Source organism: Helianthus annuus, chromosome 6 (assembly GCF_002127325.2).
Source record: "Helianthus annuus cultivar XRQ/B chromosome 6, HanXRQr2.0-SUNRISE, whole genome shotgun sequence".
NCBI lineage: Eukaryota > Viridiplantae > Streptophyta > Magnoliopsida > Asterales > Asteraceae > Helianthus > Helianthus annuus.
Genome location: NC_035438.2, coordinates 48,518,268 through 48,540,501, shown reverse-complemented (window position 1 = coordinate 48,540,501; position 22,234 = coordinate 48,518,268). Strand labels below are relative to the sequence as shown.

Genomic DNA, 22,234 nt, shown 5'->3' with positions numbered 1-22,234 from the left:
CAAACGAGGCAAGCTCAACCCGCGTTATGTCGGACCGTTCAAGATCATTGAGAGAATTGGCAAAGTCGCTTACAGGGTGAACCTACCTGAAGAACTCAGTGGAGTTCACAACGTATTCCATGTGTCGAATCTGAAGAAGTGTCTGTCAGATGAGACCCTCGTAGTTCCTCTCAAACAGCTCACAATCGACGACAAGCTGCGATTCGTTGAGGAACCAGTAGAGATTACGGATCAAGACGTTAAGATTCTCAAGCACACCAGAATACCTCTCGTCCGAGTTCGTTGGAATGCCCGTCGTGGCCCAGAGTATACCTGGGAACGAGAGGACCAAATGAAACTCAAGTATCCCCAGCTGTTTAAGAAAAATGCAACCACTACTGAGCCTGAAGCTACCGCAGAATTTCGGGACGAAATTCCAAATCAACGGGGGGATGATGTGACACCCCAGGAAAACCAGGAAACTAACACAACTTAACTAGCTGCCTCAGTAACCACGTGCTAAATTTCGGGACGAAATTTTCTTAACAAGGGGAGAATGTGACAACCCTCAAATTACATGTAACCGTACAGTTTATTAATGAAAATTAAAGTGCTTGACGACGGTGTGGAATTATTTAACTGCTCTCTGATTACTGTGTTATACTTACATGTGCGTATTAGCATACTAGTAGTATGCAGAAAACTTGACTAAATGGTCCTGAATATTTTCCTATGTGTTAGGAATTAAATGTGTTACAAAAATATATGTATAAGACGCCTTACGGAACAATTTAACAACTTAACGGAACAGTATCCGACCGAAAAACCGGACATTACCCGGGACACCAAATATTTGCCAAAAATATTATTTAATTATTCTTGGCTAGTCATGATCCCCGTTTGTCATAACAACCACTAAAAAGAAAAAAAACCATATAACTAATATATTACCTCAAGTTACTTGCTATCTAACTTATACTTACATTTTAGTTGAAACTTTGCAAATATACCCCCCACCCCCCAACCGATTTTTGGTCCCTCATGGACCCCACCATATATTTTCACCATGCTCTAAATATTTGTTTTGATTTTTTTGCCATTTGTTTATTAGATTACTTACTTATGTAAGTAAACAAAATGTGTAAGAAATCTGTAAGAAGCATGGTCTTGAGATATTCATCATTCCACCAAGATTCACACTCAACCCTCACACCATACACCATAATCTTCTCATTGATTTTATTCCATTTTTACAATGGATGGTTACTTGTGGATCTAACCAAAATATTGAAAGAACAATTATAAGTATGAAGCTTGGGATTTGTCATCATCATTTTCAAGATTCACACTCAATCCTCATCACTCTTCTCTCTCCCTCTATTCGGTTTACCACAACCGAATCCACCACCATCATCTTTAAACATCTTCATCTCTTCCCTTATACAAGTTCCATTTAAGTTAGAAGGTGAATCAAGAAGGTTACTACTTGTGGAGCTTCAAGAAGGGCTTTGTTCTAGTCTTTTTCACCATCACTTTCTCATCACTTCTTCACAAGATTTCATCCCTAGCTATAAGCTAGTAGTAAGTCCTTTGTTACACTCTTGTTAATTTTGTTTCATCTCGTTTTTATGATCAAAGGGTGTAGTATGTTTAAAATCACTAAAGTGTCAAGAACAAATAGATAAATATTAAAAGTTTACTTATGATTGATACATAAAGATGAAAACTTGTTGGTTTAAGGTTAGTTAATGCATATATGATGTTTGATCGTCAAACTTTTGATAAACCCGTTGTTCGGACACTTGTTAATACGTTTAGTAACATTTAAACCACAAAACAGCAAACTGAGTAATGATTTCCAGCCGATTTCATCAGGCTGTAAACAGGTCATAAACGCTACGAAAAACTGATATTTTGATTCTAAAATGTGAAATTTGGAAATACGGTTCTAATGGCACCGGAATCATAATTTTTGGACTCCGTTTACTATTTTTAAAAGGTCATTTTGTAACAGCAGCTCAAGCTGCATTTTTGCTGCTGAAAATAGGTGTTATGTTTTTGGTCATAACTGGAAAAATATGATGAATCAGCTCATGGAATTCATACAGTAGATGACAACTGATGTATCTGTAATTACCCCACTGGAATTTCGTAAATCGGACACTCGATGTATTTTTAATAAATTGTTCCGTGGACTGTGGTCAGTAATGCATAAATCTGAGTTCAGTCCGGAATATGATTTTTTATAAAATATTGGTAGTGAACCGGACCCCGATATTTTTACACAATAAAATATGGAACGTTTAAGACATCCTGTAAAAATTTGGGAATTTTTGGAATAATTTAACTATTTTATTAAATCGTCCGAAAACAGCCGGTTTTGAATATAAATGCTGAATTGAGATAAGTTGTGACTTGCGTGTCTAAATGTCGAGTATGCTATCCGTGAATGATCTAACATGTTATATATGTTATGTGCATTATCGTATGTTGATTTTGAGTGGGGAATGGATGGGAAACTTAGATGGGCATAAACCGTTAAAACGATGCATGTTGTGTGATAGATACGTGTAGGAACTTTGTGTTCTATTTGAAAGCCACTAAATGACTAACTGGTAAATTATATTAGGACGTGATTGACCGACCTTGACTGTTAGCTATATTTGAGAATCTAACCGAGCAAACCGAGGTGAGTTCACACACTTTCTAAGGCATGGGATTCCCGGTGGTTTGGGAATGGGTTAAAGAACTTAAAATTGAATCTACATATCCTCCTTGGGTAGGATATGTACGGCCATCCTCCTTGGGTAGGATGCCAATATTATTCCTGCGTATTCTCCTTGAGTAGAACTACGTACGTTCGTCTTCTTTGGGTAGGACAACAACTTTAAAACTTACTAGACAAAACTCTATCATAAGTCCCTCATTTTATATCGACTTAATCGCCGAGGCCAATGGCGAGCGGGTCATTAGTTAATAGCGCTATTAGGTTTAACAAACCTCACACCGTGCCAGTCGGACGGGCGTGTACTAATGGACTATGGCAAAACATCAGTGATGATAGACACTGATAGAGGGCACAACTTACTTGCGTAGTAGTCGATATCATACGGTCTAGTGGTTCACATGGGGAAGCCCCCACTAATCATGGAAATGGTTTGGGTAATAAAGAATGAACTGGTTAATCTTACTTTCAACTACGGGGTAACCCCCACGGCAATTACGCCAACGAAAGACAAACCACGTTTTCAGAAACAACTTAAAACTAAACAACTAAACGTGAACTCACTCAACTTTGTTGTTGACTCGTTGTTACATGCCTTACAGGTCGTTAAATGCTTGGAGCTTGCATATGGAGGTGGTCGTTGTGGGATGCGAACTGATATCTCCGGTAGTTAATAAATAAACTTTATGAACTTATTAAACCTACGTATTGGACTTTAAACTTATGAACTATGGACTATGTTTTGAACTTATGTTTTATGCTTCTGCTGTTAAACTAAAATCGGTTTACTTCCTTTTGGTCACCAATCGTATTGTGTTTGGTTTTATTTACTTAATTATGTTGTTCGATATGATTGGTGGCTCGATCCTGGTCATGTCACCCCTCCAAGCGGTGATACTCCGCATGGTGGATTTTGGGGGTGTGACAACTGCCATCAGCTTTTGTGACTTATTATATGTTCCATATGCGCTTTCTACACTTAGCGCATCGGACAATGTCTTTTTCGCGCTTGGAGCATTTACATTTGACGGTTTGTTGAATCATCTCCGCTATTTCCAGCAAATGCATACATTTCACTGAAAGGGTTCATGAATTCATCCATTGCTATGTACCTGAGATGTTTAACAAACACTTAGAAAATTTTGAATTTCAAAAATGTAATACAAAAGCACTTGGATCGAATGGCTCGTTCGATCGATCAGCAAACCCTCAATCGGTTAGCTTGTTCGATTGGTTAGCTAGTTCGATCAAATGACAATCAGAAGAAAGTAAAATTACTGTCCGATCGATCGGCTTGATCGATCGACTAGCAATATGACGTCAGCAACAGATATCAAATATCAACAATGCTGTCCGATCGATTTGCTTGTTCGATCGGCGAACACTGATGATGTCAGCAACACTTTTCTGAATGCAATCTAACTGAAATATTCCAAATGGTTATGCAACTAAGTTGATGACGTCAGTAAGTCTAAGAACAGGTAGGTCATTCGAACGGCTGACATCAGCAAACAAGAACAGTTTTTCATAGTTTTTGATGAATTTGAACAAGTTTTAGGTTGAATCTAGTTATGAAAACTTGAAGGATTGTACTTTTGATGATTGCGAGTCGATCTGTAGCAGATTTATCAAAATTTAACCGTAAAATCACTCTGAATTTTAAGTTTTTCCGATTTTATGGTGACAAAGTGAAAAATAAAGGAGGATCTGAGAAGAAAGTAGAAGAATCTGTCAAATTTCAGGTGAAATTTGAGTCGAAACGGCAGATATAACAAATTTCCAGTGAAATTTGTCTTTGAAACAGCAAACACGACTTGAATTCTGATGAATTCGTCTCTAAATCAACAAGCACGGCTCGAATTCCGGTGAATTCGTCTTCGTAGATCTCGATTTAGCTTCCTGATGCTCTGATACCACTTATTGGTCCCTCAGATGGGATCTTCTTCTTCGGAAACTAAGTTGAATCGGATATGATTAATGCGCGGAATTCATGTATTCACACAACAGATATACGAGAACAAATTCTACTCTGAATCACGGTCTGATCTTCTATTGATAGAATATGAAAATGTAGAAGCTCCTTAGAGAGTTCAGACGGACATGAGTTTGTCAGAAAGTGAAAGTGTTAAAGGTTCTAAACAAGCTGATCGAACAGCTATATATAGGCACAGTTAGGATAGAGTGAGTGCTGGCCGATCGGCTGGGCTAGCCGATCGGCTGACATTGCTAACCGATTGAACAGCCTAGTCGATCGGTTGGGCTAGCCGATTGGCTGGCATATACAACACATAACAAAAACGCGCCATATCCTGACTTGCTTTACAACAAAACATATACACCACTATACAAAACATGACTACATGCTGACGGAAGCTACAGACGTTATTGCACTATCACCCCTGTTTTGTGATATTCTTTGTTTGACATCTGAGTTTGAGGAACCATTTGACATGAGTTAGGAGGAACTGAGATAAGCATGCAAATCACAATTTTATTGTGGGTGCACACATAATAATAATGCGGGGTGCATATGAGTCCCAGTGAGGATTAACAAGTGAAAAAGGGGTTCTGCTCTGTTATTTGATCAATGTGAAACGTAACAAGTCTATAGGAGTCATAGCAGTGATTATCTCTTACTCGAGCGTGACCTTTTCACTCCTCTCTGAATCCTTTCGAATCTCGATGCTATCGAGTATAACCTGAACGCCCATCCGAACGCCTAGCGAACTGTGTAGAATGTTAGGTGCTTGTACGAACGTCCCTGAGTTGGATGTTGCAGCGTCAATGATTGGTTTATATCTCTCTCACCCTCTTTGTTTGTGGGAACTAAATGTACTGACGTCTTAGACCTCAAAGTGCGATCACTTCTGCAACACTCTGGGAACATACCGTGTATTACTCAGTCAACTTGCAAGAACGATGGAAAAGAGGAGGAGCGAAGTGCCTTACCGACCATAACATTAGAACGACCCTGACTAACGGCAACGAACACCAGCAAATTGACTGCAATCGAATCCTTAACCCTAGACGACGACTTATGGGAGTCAAACTCTTACGAATCAATCAAAGCATAAGCGATGGCAATTAATTATAGTGTGGAATGTGTGACTACCGGCACAGTGAGTAGTGCCTTAGGACGTGACACAAAATGTGAAAATTTGGACCCTGTTAGTGATGGGTCGCAGGACTCCGTTTCGAGCAACGGCATTAGAGGCAACAGTCACGGCGACATTAAGGTACTCGTAATCGTAGCCTACCGTATGGAAACAAGGGTGACTTTGACAAGGATTTACTATTATTAAATCAAAATGTCAACAACCAAGGGAACGATGACAATATTGGGAATCCACGTGACCGTAACAACACTGGTAGTGGTGTTTGTGGAAGGGCATTTAGGATTGGCGTGAGTGACGCCATACATATAGCAACATGGTAGCTGGTATGAGTAGTTAATCACTTTGTCCTTGCCTTGCTTAACCCGGATGCTTCTTGAAACCGAATCTGTTGTGGAATTGGCTGATGACAAGTCAATTGGAACCTCATATGTTCGTTGGGAAGCAAGCTTGACCTTATGGGACAAGTGTTCGACATCGACCTTCCTCCTGCTATTCTTGGTAGTTTTATGAGAAGAAAATTTTGCGTATCCTTCTTCAGCAATGAAGACCCAGAAGTATCTAGGGAAGGATTACCCTGCTATGATAGCAACTGTTACTGATGTTACGGTTATGGAAAACAGGATCGAGGATCCACCAACTGCCCTTGATTTCTCTCGATGATCTACTCGTACAATTTACCGGTCTACTTCCACAATTGTAGCGAAGAATCTCAGTTGATCTCGCACCAGAGGTAGCCCAGATTACTCGTACTTCATACCGTCTTGCGCTAGGAGGGTTGCAAGAATTGACTAATCAACTATAGGAACTGTTGGACGGGAGTTTGTCGGACCTAGTTTTTCGCTTTGGGGAGCCCCAATTATATCCGTGAAGATAAGCCTTTTTGTATATGTATTGATTATCTAGAACTCAGCAAGGCGATAGTCAAGAATTGTTTGCCTCGACCATCGTATTGACAACCTGTTGACCAGTTGCGAGGGACAAGCTTCCATTCGAGGGTTTATTAACAAACAAGCTATTATCAGATGGAAGTCCAAGGGGAGAATGTTCCTGGAACGACATATCAAACGTAATACGGCCAGTGCGATTTTGTACACCATAACCATTGAATTAATCAACACACCAGCAGCTTTATGGACCACATGAATTGATCGTGTTTATCGATGACGTTTTTGATCATTTCCAGGAGAAAGGAACATCTAGGGCGGCATATGTATCCTATTTTAGAGCTCCTGAGGGAGGAGCCACTCTGCACGAAGTCTTGATTAAAGGTAACTTCTGGTTTCGAGAGGTACATTTTTAGGTTGTATAAACAATGAAGTGGGAATATATGTGGATCTCGCTAGGATCCATTTTGTCAGAAACTGATCGACACCAAAGATCCCTTTGAGAATAAAACAATTTCTTGGTCTCATTAGATGCTATCGCGGATTCATCACATGATTTTTTTTCTCGAAGATCGCGCAACTTTAATCTCTTTAACCTAGCAGGGTGCTGTGTTCGTGGAAGACAAAACAGGAGGATGTGTGTCACACCCCCAAAATCCACCTACGGAGTACTACCGCTTGGAGGAGTGACTGACCAGGATCCAGCCACCAATCATATTGAACAAGCATATAAGTAGTTATAAAGTCTAACCAATACAATTGGTGTTCAATCAAAACATGGTTTAAGTTGCAAGCGGAAGCATAAGATTTAAAACCAAAACATAAGTTCAATTGTTTCCAACTTTAACATGGCACGCAACTATCCATGTCCCACAACGACTCTCCTCCGTGCAAGCTCCAGCTAAGTACCTATGGTCCTGCAAAGCATGTAGTAACGAGTCAACAACAAGTTGAGTGAGTTCACGGTTGGGTGTTTATTTTAGTTTGTTTTCAAAGCAGTCCTCTTTATCTGGCATCCTGCCGTGGGGGTTACCCCATAGTTGAAAACGTGATCTGTTTATTCCCGGTTACTCTGGCAATCCAGCCGTGGGGGCTACCCCTGTGTTAGTTATCTGGCATTTCGGCCGTGGGGGCTACCCCATGTATACACTAGACTCGTTACCATATCGACTGCTGACTGTAGTCATGTTTATGTGCCCTGAAACTGTCAATGTCTATCATCATTGACGTGCCCCAGATCCATTAGTTCACGCCCGTCCTCTGCGGCACGGTGTGAGGTTTGTCAGACCTAAATAACGCTATCTAACTAATGACCCGCTCGCCATTGGCCCGACGATTAAGTCGATATAAAAGGAGGGACTTCGTGATAGAGTTTTGGTCTAGTACGAGTTATCTGTCCGTGAGGACGAGGAATTACATTCCTGAACTATTGCTGTCCTACCCAAGGAGGACGAGGAATCTACGTTCCTTAACCCCATTCCCAACCCAGGGAATCCCATGCTTTGTAGAGGGTGTGAACTCACCTTGGTTTGCTCGGCAGATACACAGAAAAGTCAATCAAGTTGTAAGTGGTCAACTACGTCCTAACATAGATACCATTCAAGTCAGGTTCGTATCCAAGTAGTGCACGTATGTTCTACACATATACTAGCAAGTAACAATCATGGCATGCATATCTAGCATGGCAGTTCAACAACAGTTCGTAACAGGTTCCATAGTAACGTTCATGTAACAACCAAAGTCTAAGTGTGGCCCAAACAGTTGGACTCGTAATAACACGCTAGCCCAAAACACGCATTCAACAGTGACACAAGAAGCCTATAAGTCCGGCCCAAATACCCAAGCCCGTAGCAGTGTGGAAGTCCAAATAGTGTGTACATGCATATGGTCTCGAGTCGAGACTGTGCGGTCTCTAGTCGAGACTGTGCGGTCTCGAGTGTAGCTTACAAGATCTCGAGTCGCAACCGAGGTGGTTTCGGGTCATGCATGTATTGGTCTCGAGTCGCAACTGGACTCGCAAGCATGGTCTCGGGTCATGATGTTTGTGTGATGATCATGTGTGGTCTCGAGTCGAGACTAGGGGTTCTCGACTCGCAACCTGTGTCGCAATCTATGTTCTCGAGTTATCATGTTCATGGTCTCGAGTCGGAACCAGGGGTCTCGACCCCCCAGCAACTGCTGATTCTGCACAGTTGTACTATCCAATGGAAATTTGATTTCATGCAACATTATGTACTATCCACTAAACATGTTTTGTTGTCTAACAATTAACCAAAATGGATCAAACAATCAGATTTCAAATATTCATAACACATTCATATCATGCTCAACAAGTTCTTCATATATTCAAGTCATGTTCATGTTGTTCTTCATTCATTCAACTAGTTCTTCATTTTAGGGTTTTTGTTTTACAACATGCTTCATCAATAAAGTTTATACTAGCATGAACTCAAGTTGATAACATCATCGGTTCCTACATCTATCACATTCAAACAATGTAACAACATGCCTAAATAAGATTTATCATCAACATATGCTAATCCGATTTCATGAACACAAACCTCCTAAACATGACCAAGCCATTCGGATTTAAATCCATAATAAGCCGATTTCTAATATTTCATCATCACATAATATCATCACTTGACAACAAATAACTACTTCCTATCAAGTAAACATCTATATCATAGATAAACAATCATTTCTCATGTATTTGTCATTATACCACTAAATGAGACACTAACCGGCTAGAGGATAGGAAGGGTGAACTCAGAATACTGATTCCAAGCTTGAACCGAAGGTCCTAGTGTTGCCGGTTTAAATCCGAGAGAATGAGAGGAGAAGGATGTTGAGACTTAGGGTTTTTGTGAGAGAAAGGGAGAGTGTGTGTGTTGTCCAAAGAAATGGTGAACATGGTTATGAGTGTAATATATATATTAGTTCTACATGGTGCACCCTAATGGGTTTCGGGTGTGATTAAATGGCCCAACCGGCCCATTGTTACACTTGTTCACTCGAGACCGCATGGTCTCGAGTCGGGTTCTTGGTTCTCGGCTCACTTACACATATATACATAATATACATACAAGCACACACATAATCACATAGAAGGTTCACTTATAACATTTACTAAATTGACAAGTTAACTAGTCACATAGTGTTCAAGCATGTTACATCAAGATACAACGAAAGGTTCTAAGTTTCGAGTTGTCACATCATCCCCAAGTTGAAAGAAATTTCGTCCCGAAATTTGGTAAGCACTCACTGAGGAAGCTAGTTAAGTTGTATGGTTTTCCCGGTTTTCCTGGGGTGTCACATCCTCCCCCCGTTGATCTGGAATTTCGTCCCGAAATTCCCTAGCTTCAGCCTCAGTAGTGGTCGTATTGTTTGCGACCAGTTGGGGATACTTTTGTTTCATCTGATCTTCGCGCTCCCAGGTGAACTCTGGTTCCTCGACGAATCGTAACTGCTCGTCGATAGTGAGTTCCTTCAGAGGAACTATGTGGGTCTCATCTGACAGACACTTCTTCAGATTCGACACGTGAAAAACGTTGTGAACTGCACCAAGTTCTGCTGGTAAGTTTAGTCTGTAGGCCACCCTGCCTATCTTCTCAATGATTTCAAATGGTCCAACGTATCGTGGGTTAAGTTTGCCTCGTTTACCAAAACGAACCACACCCTTCCAGGGTGAAACTTTGAGTAGTACCCGCTCCCCAACCTGGAGCTCAAGTGGTTTCCTGCCCTTATCGGCGTAGGCTTTCTGACGGTCACGAGCGGCCGCCATGCGTTGTCGTATTTGAGCAATCCGTTCAGTAGTGTCCACCACATGTTCCGGACCAGTGATTTAACTATCCCCCACCTCTGCCCAACAAAGAGGTGACCGACATTTACGCCCGTACAATGCCTCAAACGGAGCAGCTTTAATGCTGGTGTGGTAGCTGTTATTGTACGAGAATTCCACAAGTGGTAGATGCTTTTCCCAGCTGTTGCCAAAGTCGATTACGCATGCACGAAGCATGTCTTCTAAGGTCTGAATAGTGCGCTCGGACTGCCCGTCCGTCTGAGGGTGATACGCTGTGCTCATATCTAAACGTGAGCCAAAGGACTTGTGCATTGCTTGCCACAGCTCTGAAGTAAAACGTGCATCTCGATCGGAGATAATAGAGGTGGGCACTCCGTGCCTCGAAACAACTTCCTTGAGGTATATTTCCGCCAGAGTGGAGAATTTATCCGTTTCCTTGATCACCAAGAAGTGTGCGGATTTTGTGAGTCGATCCACGATCACCCAAATAGTATCGTTTCCGCGCTGGGATCTAGGTAGGCCAGTAACGAAATCCATAGAAATTTGCTCCCATTTCCATTGTGGTATATCTGGTTGTTGGAGTAAGCCTGAGGGCTTCTGGTATTCTGTCTTGACTCTCGCACAAGTCAAACACTTGCTGACGTAGGTTGCTATGTGGGCCTTCATGCTAGGCCACCAATACGTAGTTTTAATATCGTGGTACATCTTATCCGAACCAGGGTGTACCGAGTAGCGAGATTTGTGTGCTTCATCCATCACAAGCTCTCGTAAGTTGCCATAGAGTGGGACCCAAATGCGTCCTGTTACGTAGTAAGCACCGTCTTCCTTCTGTTCTAAGCGTTGTCTTGACCCGCGTAGGGCTTCAGTCCTGACGTTTTCTAGTTTCAGTGCTTCCATCTGAGCAGCTCGTATTTGAGAAGGGAGACTAGAATGAATCGTGAGTTGTAAAGCTCTCATGCGCTTAGGCGCAGTGTCCTTTCGACTGAGGGCGTCAGCCACAACATTGGCCTTGCCCGGGTGATACCTGATGGAGCACTCGTAGTCATTCAGTAGCTCGACCCGCCGCCGTTGCCGCATATTCAGTTCTTTCTGTTTGAATATGTGCTCTAGGCTCCTGTGGTCGGTGTAGATGGCGCACTTGGTACCGTACAGGTAATGTCGCCATAACTTAAGTGCGAAAACAACAGCTCCCAGCTCTAAATCGTGTGTAGTGTAGTTCTTCTCGTGAACTTTGAGTTGGCGCGAGGCGTAGGCTATAACCTTATCTCGTTGCATCAATACACAACCAAGGCCTTGGATTGATGCGTCGTAGTAAACCACAAAATCGTCTGTGCCATCTGGCAGTGAAAGGTGTGACAACTCGAATTTCCAAGATTTCCTATTTAGCATTTATTGCACGTTCATTTATTATTTAGTTGTTTTACTTGCACAATTGATTGCTTTGGAATTGTATACGTTTTGATGCAATGAATCGTATTGTGTGATTGTGCATGGTTGTTTGTTAATTGTGAAAGACTTGGTAAATATATGAACTTGGTGGTGAAACTATGAAATTGTTATGAGATGGTGTGCTTGTGTAAAATATGATACTTACGGAGGTAGAGGGTAATTAGTGAAATCTTAGAGATACTTAACCCTAATCCCTTTTTCACTAATCATTCTCACAAAAATCCAAAGCACGTACTTCACATTCCCTAGCAATCATCACCACCATCATTGGCACAAGACATTCATCACTTTTGATTCCACATTCTTTCTAGAATCATTCAAGGTAATCGTTTATTGAATGTTTGATTGTATTAATCCTTGATTATTGTGATACTTGTAAACCCTAGTTTCTGTATGTGATGTTTCGGTGCTTATTGATTCTGATTATAGAGAATTGAATATGACAAGTTGTATGCCCGATAGATGATTCATGAAAGGATTGTTTGTTGTTGATCAATCGAGTGATTAAATATGAATTCTGCGATGCAAGTATATGTGTTAGGGTTTTCTGATCGCGTTAGAAACCAAAACGTAACTGATTTGATTCTTTCGACTCTGTATTGGAATTCACGTATTGTTATTGTCTGAGTTTTGTGCATGATTGATTGTCTGAGCTTCTTAAGTGTGCTCAAGGTCCGACTTTTAGAAGATGCATGTGTCCGAGTTTTAGGAAGTGTCACCCTAGTCCGACCTTTGTAAAAAGAATGAAGGTCCGAGTTTTAATCTCCATTATGTGGTCCGACTTTTATGATATGTGTGTTGATGTCCGAATTATTTGAGGGTTTTAAAGGATGTCCGAACTTTCTGTGTTATCATAATATAATGTCCGAACTTTGAATGGATAACATATAAGTCCGACTTTTGATACAAGTGGGAGGGAGGTCCGATTTTTTTTAATAAGGTAAGGAGGTCCGAGCTTTAAGGGGGAGACTCCCTTTGTCCGACTTTTGTGAAGCCCACCCCCATGTCCGAGTTTCATGGCAGCCCCCCCACACACGCATGGTCCGAGTTCTAATTAGAGATACCCCTGTCCGAATTTTAAAGGGGGGGAGCCCCTTGTCCGAGTTTTGTATATATAGCAATGGATGCATGATCATGTCCGAATTAGTGTTATATTATATGTTTGTCCGAGCTTTAGTCCATAGTATGTTCAGCACATGTGGCTATTAACCTGTTAAATTGTTAACTTTAGTAAACATGGTTAGTGTACAAATGTTGATGGTTACTGATGCAGTTAATCATGCTAACCATGAAAACCTATGTAACGCAGTAAAACCCTAGTGATTGTTAACTCCGGTTTGCCTACACGGTTCTGTCAAGCATACTAATGAATAACAATATTACAGCAAACTGTGAAAGACACGTGTGTGAGGCATGAATGTTATGAATGTGACAACCTGTTTATGTGGTGCACGATGTTAACTGCCAAGCAATATCTAATATGAACTTGCATGCGAATCTTTATGATCTTGAACTGATTGTGTATACCTGCACGCTATAGGACTTAACTGATTTCTTGTGAACACATAACTAAGCATACCGAGCAAACCAAGGTGAGTTCACACTCTTACTAAGGCATGGGATTCCCAGGGCTTGGGAATGGGATTGAAGGAATAAGGTTGAATAGATTCGTACTGACAATAATACTAGACTACCATACCATTGTCCTCGGTTGTGCAGGACACATACTTACGCTTCTCACTGTCCTCGGTTGTGCAGGACACATACTTATGCTACTCACTGTCCTCGGTTGTGCAGGACACATACTTATGCTACTCACTGTCCTCGGTTGTGCAGGACACATACTTAAGCTACTCACTGTCCTCGGTTGTGCAGGACACATACTTATGCTACTCACTGTCCTCGGTTGTGCAGGACACATACTTACAATATACGTATACTTATACTTCCTACTATCCTCGGTTGTGAAGGATACTTACGTAATACCTACGTAAAACTTGTACGTACTACTGTTCTCGGTTGTGAAGAACACTTATGGTTACGAATAGTCTAGTGGATATACAACATGGGAAGCCCCCACCAATAGAACGTACTATCGGCCCAGTAGAGCCACATGTTACAAATGAACTTACTGTTACGCATTTACTTCCTGTGAACTCACTCAACTAGTTTTTGATCCTCTGTACATGCCTTGCAGGTCGTTAGATACATGGAGCTTGCACAGGGAGGAGCTAGTCGTTGTGGGCTTGGATCGTGATTGTCGTGTTAAACACTTATGACATCTGATACTTTATTATGATGGGTATTCATTTATACGCTTCCGCTAAACAATGATAACATACTTATGTTTTGAACACCTTTCATATTGGTGATTGAATGGCATTTACTTTATATATTAATTACATGTTCAATATGATTGGTGGCTTGATCCTGGTCAGTCACGCTCCCAAGCGATGATACTCCGCGTGTGGATTTTGGGGGTGTGACAAAAGGATAGGTGCACTACAAAGTCTATCCTTTAGGTGCTGAAAGGCTAACTCTTGTGCATTTCCCTAGCGATAAACAACGCCTTTCTGCGTTAGCGAGGTGAGAGGCTGCGCGATCTTAGAAAAGTCCTTAATGAACCTCCTGTAGTAACCTGCCAATCCCAAGAATTGGCGAATTTCCTTTGGTGTACGAGGTGCAGGCCAGTTCTTAATGGAGTCTACCTTGGATGGATCAACGTGAATCCCATCCTTGTTTACCACGTGGCCTAGGAAATGGACTTCTCGAAGCCAGAAGTCGCATTTTGAGAACTTTGCGTAGAGTTGTTCGGTTCGAAGGAGTTGCAGAATAAGTCGTAGATGCTGTTCGTGTTCCTCCTGACTCTTAGAATAGATTGATGCGTGTCAGTGTGTATATGTTTTAGATATATATTTAAGCCCCTTTTTACACTTTTAGCCAAGTTTTAAATTTATAAAACACGATATTTACTAACAGTAAACACACATATGGGCAAGTGCACCCATCGTGGACGTAGTATAGTGTTGGTAAGATACCGAGGTTGTCCAAGGACACAAGAGCTTTTAGTACCGGTTTATCCTCAACGTCTAATCAAATCAAAAAGTGAGAAAAATATTTTAAACTAAGAAAAATAAAAACTAACTAAATGCTGAAAAATAAAATAAAATAAAAACAGATAGACAAGATGAATCACTTGGATCCGACACGTGTATTAGCATAACCTTTGATTATTTTCGCACTTTTGCACTTATTTAAGAGATTATCTTAGTTATTGTAGTAGGCCCCTCTTTTGAAGGCGACGTTACCCTCAACCCAGTAGTTTGAGTCAGCAAGGATACAATCCTAAAGGGTCGGATTATTGAAAGATAATGAATTAAGTTATTAATGCAAATTGTGGTAGGCCCCGCTTTCGGCGGTGACGTTACCCTCGGCTAAGTAGTCTGAGTCAGCAGGGATACAGTCCTAAATAGCCGGGTTATAGTATTAATAGTAGTTAACTTATGAGGGGGTCAAAGAGTTTGGATCCCCGCCATCCAATACCTATGGGCATTGAAGGAGATCCTACTAAATTTGACCCAGGTCCCAAGCAGGACCTCTAAACGCTGAACAAGGGCAAGACCCTTACCAAACCGTTCCCTTAACCCCCGACCAGGTAGCCAACATACCTCCATATAGACCGTGGAGATATGAATGGTGAAAATCTTTTATTTTATATAGACAGTAAAATAACGCCAAGACACCACGGACAAACGATAAGGAAAGATCACCTTCAACATAAGTAACTAGTTATTAAAGTCATTAATACAAAACCAAATAAAAAGTGCAAAAGATTAAAAATAAAAAGTATTATACTAAACACTTGTCTTCACCAAGTGATGTAAGAGACTTAAGCAAACATGGCCTTGATTGTCAAGAACTCTTACGATCAATCTTGGATCCCGAGACGACTCACACACTCTACGATGGACAATGGATGATGGTGGTGGATGATGGTGTTATGGTGGTGGTGGGTGGTGGATGAGGTGTGAGAGAGGTGGTGTGCCAAGGGATGAAATGGAATGAAGCCAAGCACCCCTATTTATAGGCTGAACAGAAGGCTGGGCACGGCCCCGTGTCCACTGGACACGCCCCCGTGCCCGTCTGACATTCTCTCTCTTCATTAATTGTAATTCGCAATTACAATTAATGCGCATGCTGTACTTTGACCACGCCCCCGTGCCCGCTGGACACGGCCCCGTGGTGGGCAATGGAAGCTTCTACTGGTTTGTCTTTTCTGCTGCTTCCTGGGCACGCCCCCGTGTTCGCTGGACACGGGGCGTGTTCAGACTCTGTTTTCTCTTCTTTGCCTTGGGAGGTGCCGTTGAGGGTCCAGGCAGTCTACTTTTGTTCCTTTTCTTGTATTTGTGCTAGAATTAGTTGTCTTTTTGCTTCTTTTGTGATGTTGAGCTCATTTCATCCTGAAAAAACAAAAGGAAGACAAAAACACTCTTTTTCCAACATTAGTACTTAAAAAGGGTTAGTTTTATGCCTTAATTGATGTGATTTATATGTTGCATTTTACACACATCAAATACCCCCACACTTGAACTTTTGCTTGTCCTCAAGCAAAACTCTTTAAATGTGGCTTACACTCCCAAATGGAATAGGTAGAAGAGAAGTTTTTAGCTTGTCCTAGAGTGTCGGGAATCCAAGGTCTTTGTAAGTTTTATTTTTATTTATTTACAATCCTATTCGTTATGATTTATTTTGAACGTTTCATAAGATAAATTACTTATTTAGGCATAGCATGCCTTATTAAAATTCCATTTATATACAAGTTCACATACCTCACGGGGGATCACTCAACACTCGGCCGAAGGTGTAGATTTTTAGTGAATCACTCGAGAGCGGCATGGAACTTACGCCTTCCATAGGCTTGCCAAGCAATCAATCCTCCTCCTTTTTAACTTTTTACCTTTGTAAATATCAAGAGGACTTTTGGGGTGAAGGGTTAGGCTTGGGTTAAAGGTGGGTGGTTGGGTTAGTGGTTAGTAAAAAGGCGAAAATCGTAAAAAGCGTCGGTTTTCGTAAAGTACCTTGTCTTTAGCGACTTTTTTTATTTTGAAGTATTTCTCCAAACAGGCTTTTATATAGCTTTTGTTTGTTTTTGACTTCATCATTTTTTTTCGTCACATAAAAAGGCGAGTTTACGAAAAACCGAGCTTGTTACTAAAATAAAGGGTGAAAAATAAAAAAGGTTTTTGGTGGGTAAAAAGGGTTTTGGGGTAATGAAATGAAAGGTTTAGGCTCAAAGGGGCTATCTAGGGGGATTTTGGGTAGGTGATAAAAAAAATTGAAAAATAATGGTTTTGAAAGAAAAATGGTTAGTCCTAATGCCTCCATCATTTACTTACTTGGGTTTAAGTTGGTAAGGACCGGGAATGTATCGTCGTGGCAAGTTCTAGATTTGTAAGAACCAAGCGGCTATTCACACAAGAAACGAAAAATGAGCATTTAATCTAAATATGTATATTTTTATGCTCAATAAAGGCTCAAAACTCACTTTTGTGGGAATGGGTTTTTAATGTGATCAAGTATATATAATCGAATTTTTAACTAGACTTGTTATGCCGTTTCATAATTTTCTTATGTTGGTTCTTTGTTATCACGACGCTATCGGTTGTAAACTTGTAAAAATATAACCTTTTTAGAACTTGTTATTCCCAACTTAAACTAAGACAAGTAAATAAAAATAAAAAATGAAAAAAATTTTTGAAAAAAATTGGGGTGTTTAGCGGTTCCAATAGAGTTTTGTGTAAGGCTTGTGTTTAGGATTTGCAAAATTCAAGGTTTTAGCATCCCCCCCACACTTATATTACACATTGTCCTCAATGTGTCCAAAAATAATGTTTTTGGTTGATTAGAATGTGTAAAAGCATGTTAAAAAGCAAAGATTTATGTTACTGGCATCCTGGACACGGCCCCGTGGTGACCGGGCACGGCCCCGTGGTCAAGTGCCAGTAACAAAAATTAGAGGATTGAAACAGAAGCCTGGACACGGGGGCGTGTCCGCTGAACACGGCCCGTGTCTAGTTACCTGAACTGGGTGATTTTCTGCAGGTGGCTCAGCACGGGGCCGTGTTGGTTGGGCACGACCCATGTTGAACCTTCTGTGATGGAGATTTGTGTCGGGTTGCTCTGTTCTTTGTGCATGGTTCCATTTTTCTCGTTCCCTTTTTCATCCATTACCACCATGAGTGTGTTTTATTCTGCAAAATAAAACTAAAAGATTAAACTAAACTAAGGATAGTTCCGCGGAATGCCTCCGTGGTGCGCCATGTTTATAAGGGTCCTTGGCTAGACCCAATGCGAGGTTATATGTTTTCTGAGTGGGATGCTTGGCGTCCCATGTTACACCGTCTGAGAGCAGCATCCAAGCTCGAATCAATAACCTTCATGTAATTGACTGGGTCGTCGTCTTCTATTCTCTTCCCAACTCCGAATTTCACTTCATCATCCCCATACCTCAAGGTGAGTGTCCCGTCATTCATATCCACCACTGCCTAGGCTGTGGCAAGGAAGGGTCTCCCTAGTATAAGGGGGACCTCAGTGTCTTCCTCCATATCGAGTATGACAAAGTCAGCTGGATAAACGAATCTACTTACCCTTACCAAGACATTCTCGATGACACCTTGTGGGAATTTGACGGATCGATCAGCGAGTTGTATGCTCATTTTTGTAGGGCTCGTGGTTCCCAAGCCGAGCCTTTTGAACATTTACGAGGGCATGAGGTTAATGCTAGCCCCTAGGTCGGCTAAGGCATTGCGAACGGGCGATTCCCCTATTGAGCATGGAATCGTGAAGCTTCCGGGATCGATTTTCTTTTGGGGAAGTTTATTGAGCACGAGGGCAGAGCATTCTTCGCCTAAATTAACTAATTGCAAATTTTTAATTTTCCTCTTATGCGTAAGGAAGTCCCTCATGAATTTAGAGTATTTGGGCATTTGGGTTAGGACTTCGATAAAAGGAATATTGACGTGCAATTGTTTTAACAAACTTTCGAACTTTGCGAATTGCTCATTTGTCTTTTGACGAATTAACCTACCGGGGTACGGAACTCGAGGAGCCTTGGTCGGCTCTGGTGATGGAGGAGAGTCCTTCTCCTGCGGAGGTGTCGGTACTGTTTCTTCCGTTGGCGGTGGCACTTCTGCAGGCCCTACGGTGCGGTTTCGTAGTGTGATGAGGTGAACTTGCGCCTTTGGGTTTGTTTCGGTATTGCTAGGTAATGCGCCTTGCGGTCTCTCGGAAAAATTTTGAGCTATTTGATTTAATTGTTTTTCTATGTTTTGAATGCTAGCTTGTTGATTTCTAAAATTAGATTCTAATTGTAGAAATCTTTCCGAGTTTTTCTTATCATTGTCAGAGACGAGGCGAGATATAGTATCTTCGAGCCTTTCTCGTCCACCTTGTTGTTGAGTGAAATTTTGTGACTCATTTCTTGGTTGCTGAAAGTTTGTTCGTTGGGTTTGTTGGTTACTACTATTGCCGGGTTCCCTCCAACCAAGGTTTGGGTGGTTTCGCCATCCTTGATTGTAAGTTCCCGTCGGAGGACCCGACGGCCTAGGTCTATTATCAATGTAGTTTACTATTTCTTGTTGATCGTCTGTTTCTTTCATGCAACTCCAATTTTCATGTAACCCACCACACCCTTCACAAGCCACAACCGAGACTGTTTTTGTCATTTCCAATTTTTTTATCTTTGAAGAAAGAGCCTCAATTTGGGCTTGTAAAGAAGTGCTTTCATCGACCTTATGGGCGCCCGAGGCGATAGACTTATTTCCCCGGGGGGTGCGCCATTGAAAATTGGTTTGAGCAATTTCCTCAATTTGATTATATATTTCGTGTGGGCGTCAATTACCTAAAAGTCCCCTGGAGCTAGAATCAAGTGTCTGCCTAGTGTGTGGCAACAATCCATTATAGAAAGTGGATACTTGTTGCCATATTGCGAGGCCGTGATGAGGACATTTGCGTAATAGCTCCTTGAACCTTTCCCAAGTTTCATATAAGGATTCCCCGTCCTCTTGTGAATATGTATTAATTTCAGCCATTAACTTAGCAGTTTTAGAAGGAGGGAAATACTTATATAGAAATTTTTGGGCTAGTTCATCCCAGGTGTTTACCGATCCAGCTGGGAGGGTGTTGAGCCAAGCTTTCGCTCGGTCTTTTAGTGAGAAGGGAAACATACGGAGGCGGATGGCGTCGTTTGATGCTCCATTGATCCGAAAGGTATCACATATTTCCAAGAAATTAGTTATATGTAGATGGGGATCTTCGTCCGCAAGCCCGTGGAAGGTTGCGGAGTTTTGGAGCATTTGTATCAAATGCGGCCGAAGTTCGAAGTTAATGGCTTCGACATTCGGAGCATTGATAGCGGCGCCTAGATTACCTACGGTGGGTCGTAGGTAATCCATAAGGGTACGTTGGTCCGCCATTGGAGGTGGATCACCCGAAACCTTCTCTTGGTTTTTGGCTTTTAACCTTTTTCTGAGAAAGCGTTCGGGTTCTTCTAGTGGTTCTTTTATGTCTTTATTGGAACTGGAGCTCATACACTACGTGAGGTTGGCGTCGGGTTCCAAGTCCTGCAATAAAAACAGAAAAGAATGTTCGTTAGAAGGTTCACCACGGCCCCGTGTTGAGTGAACACGGCCCGTGGTCGGAATTTCAGTGATTGTTTTCCAGATCCCAGTTACTGGAAGTTGGACACGGCCCCGTGTTGCACCGGCACGGCCCCGTGGTCAGCCTTCTGTAACTTGGAAAACAAAAACTGCCAGTAACGATGCTGAACACGGCCCGTGTCCTACCAGGCACGGCCCCGTGTTGAGCTCTGCAGAAGCTGAAAATTTAAGAAAAAGTCCTAAAAAATTAAAGAAAAATAAAAATATGATTAGGCCGTTGATTCCTAACTTTCATAAAATCCTTGTGTCCCCGGCAGCGGCGCCAGAAACTTGATGCGTGTCAGTGTGTATATGTTTTAGATATATATTTAAGCCCCTTTTTACACTTTTAGCCAAGTTTTAAATTTATAAAACACGATATTTACTAACACTAAACACACATATGGGCAAGTGCACCCATCGTGGACGTAGTATAGTGTTGGTAAGATACCGAGGTCGTCCAAGGACACAAGAGCTTTTAGTACCGGTTTATCCTCAACGTCTAATCAAATCAAAAAGTGAGAAAAATATTTTAAACTAAGAAAAATAAAAACTAACTAAATGCTGAAAAATAAAATAAAAACAGATAGACAAGATGAATCACTTGGATCCGACACGTGTATTAGTTTAACCTTTGATTATTTTCGCACTTTTGCACTTATTTAAGAGATTATCTTAGTTATTGTAGTAGGCCCCTCTTTTGAAGGCGACGTTACCCTCAACCCAGTAGTTTGAGTCAGCAAGGATACAATCCTAAAGGGTCGGATTATTGAAAGATAATGAATTAAGTTATTAATGCAAATTGTGGTAGGCCCCGCTTTCGGCGGTGACGTTACCCTCGGCTAAGTAGTCTGAGTCAGCAGGGATACAGTCCTAAATAGCCGGGTTATAGTATTAATAGTAGTTAACTTATGAGGGGGTCAAAGAGTTTGGATCCCCGCCATCCAATACCTATGGGCATTGAAGGAGATCCTACTAAATTTGACCCAGGTCCCAAGCAGGACCTCTAAACGCTGAACAAGGGCAAGACCCTTACCAAACCGTTCCCTTAACCCCCGACCAGGTAGCCAACATACCTCCATATAGACCGTGGAGATATGAATGGTGAAAATCTTTTATTTTATATAGACAGTAAAATAACGCCAAGACACCACGGACAAACGATAAGGAAAGATCACCTTCAACATAAGTAACTAGTTATTAAAGTCATTAATACAAAACCAAATAAAAAGTGCAAAAGATTAAAAATAAAAAGTATTATACTAAACACTTGTCTTCACCAAGTGATGTAAGAGACTTAAGCAAACATGGCCTTGATTGTCAAGAACTCTTACGATCAATCTTGGATCCCGAGACGACTCACACACTCTACGATGGACAATGGATGATGGTGGTGGATGATGGTGTTATAGTGGTGGTGGGTGGTGGATGAGGTGTGAGAGAGGTGGTGTGCCAAGGGATGAAATGGAATGAACCCAAGCACCCCTATTTATAGGCTGAACAGAAGGTTGGGCACGGCCCCATGTCCACTGGACACGCCCCCGTGCCCGTCTGACATTCTCTCTCTTCATTAATTGTAATTC

General features: G+C 41.5%; 1 non-coding gene across 1 annotated transcript; it reads left to right on the top strand.

The window, feature by feature from the left end:
• The first annotated feature begins 19,944 nt into the window (after positions 1 to 19,944).
• LOC118479946 lies at positions 19,945 to 20,051 on the top strand. Its single transcript, XR_004861588.1, has one exon. It is a non-coding gene; the product is annotated as a small nucleolar RNA R71 (small nucleolar RNA).
• Positions 20,052 to 22,234: the final 2,183 nt, after the last annotated feature.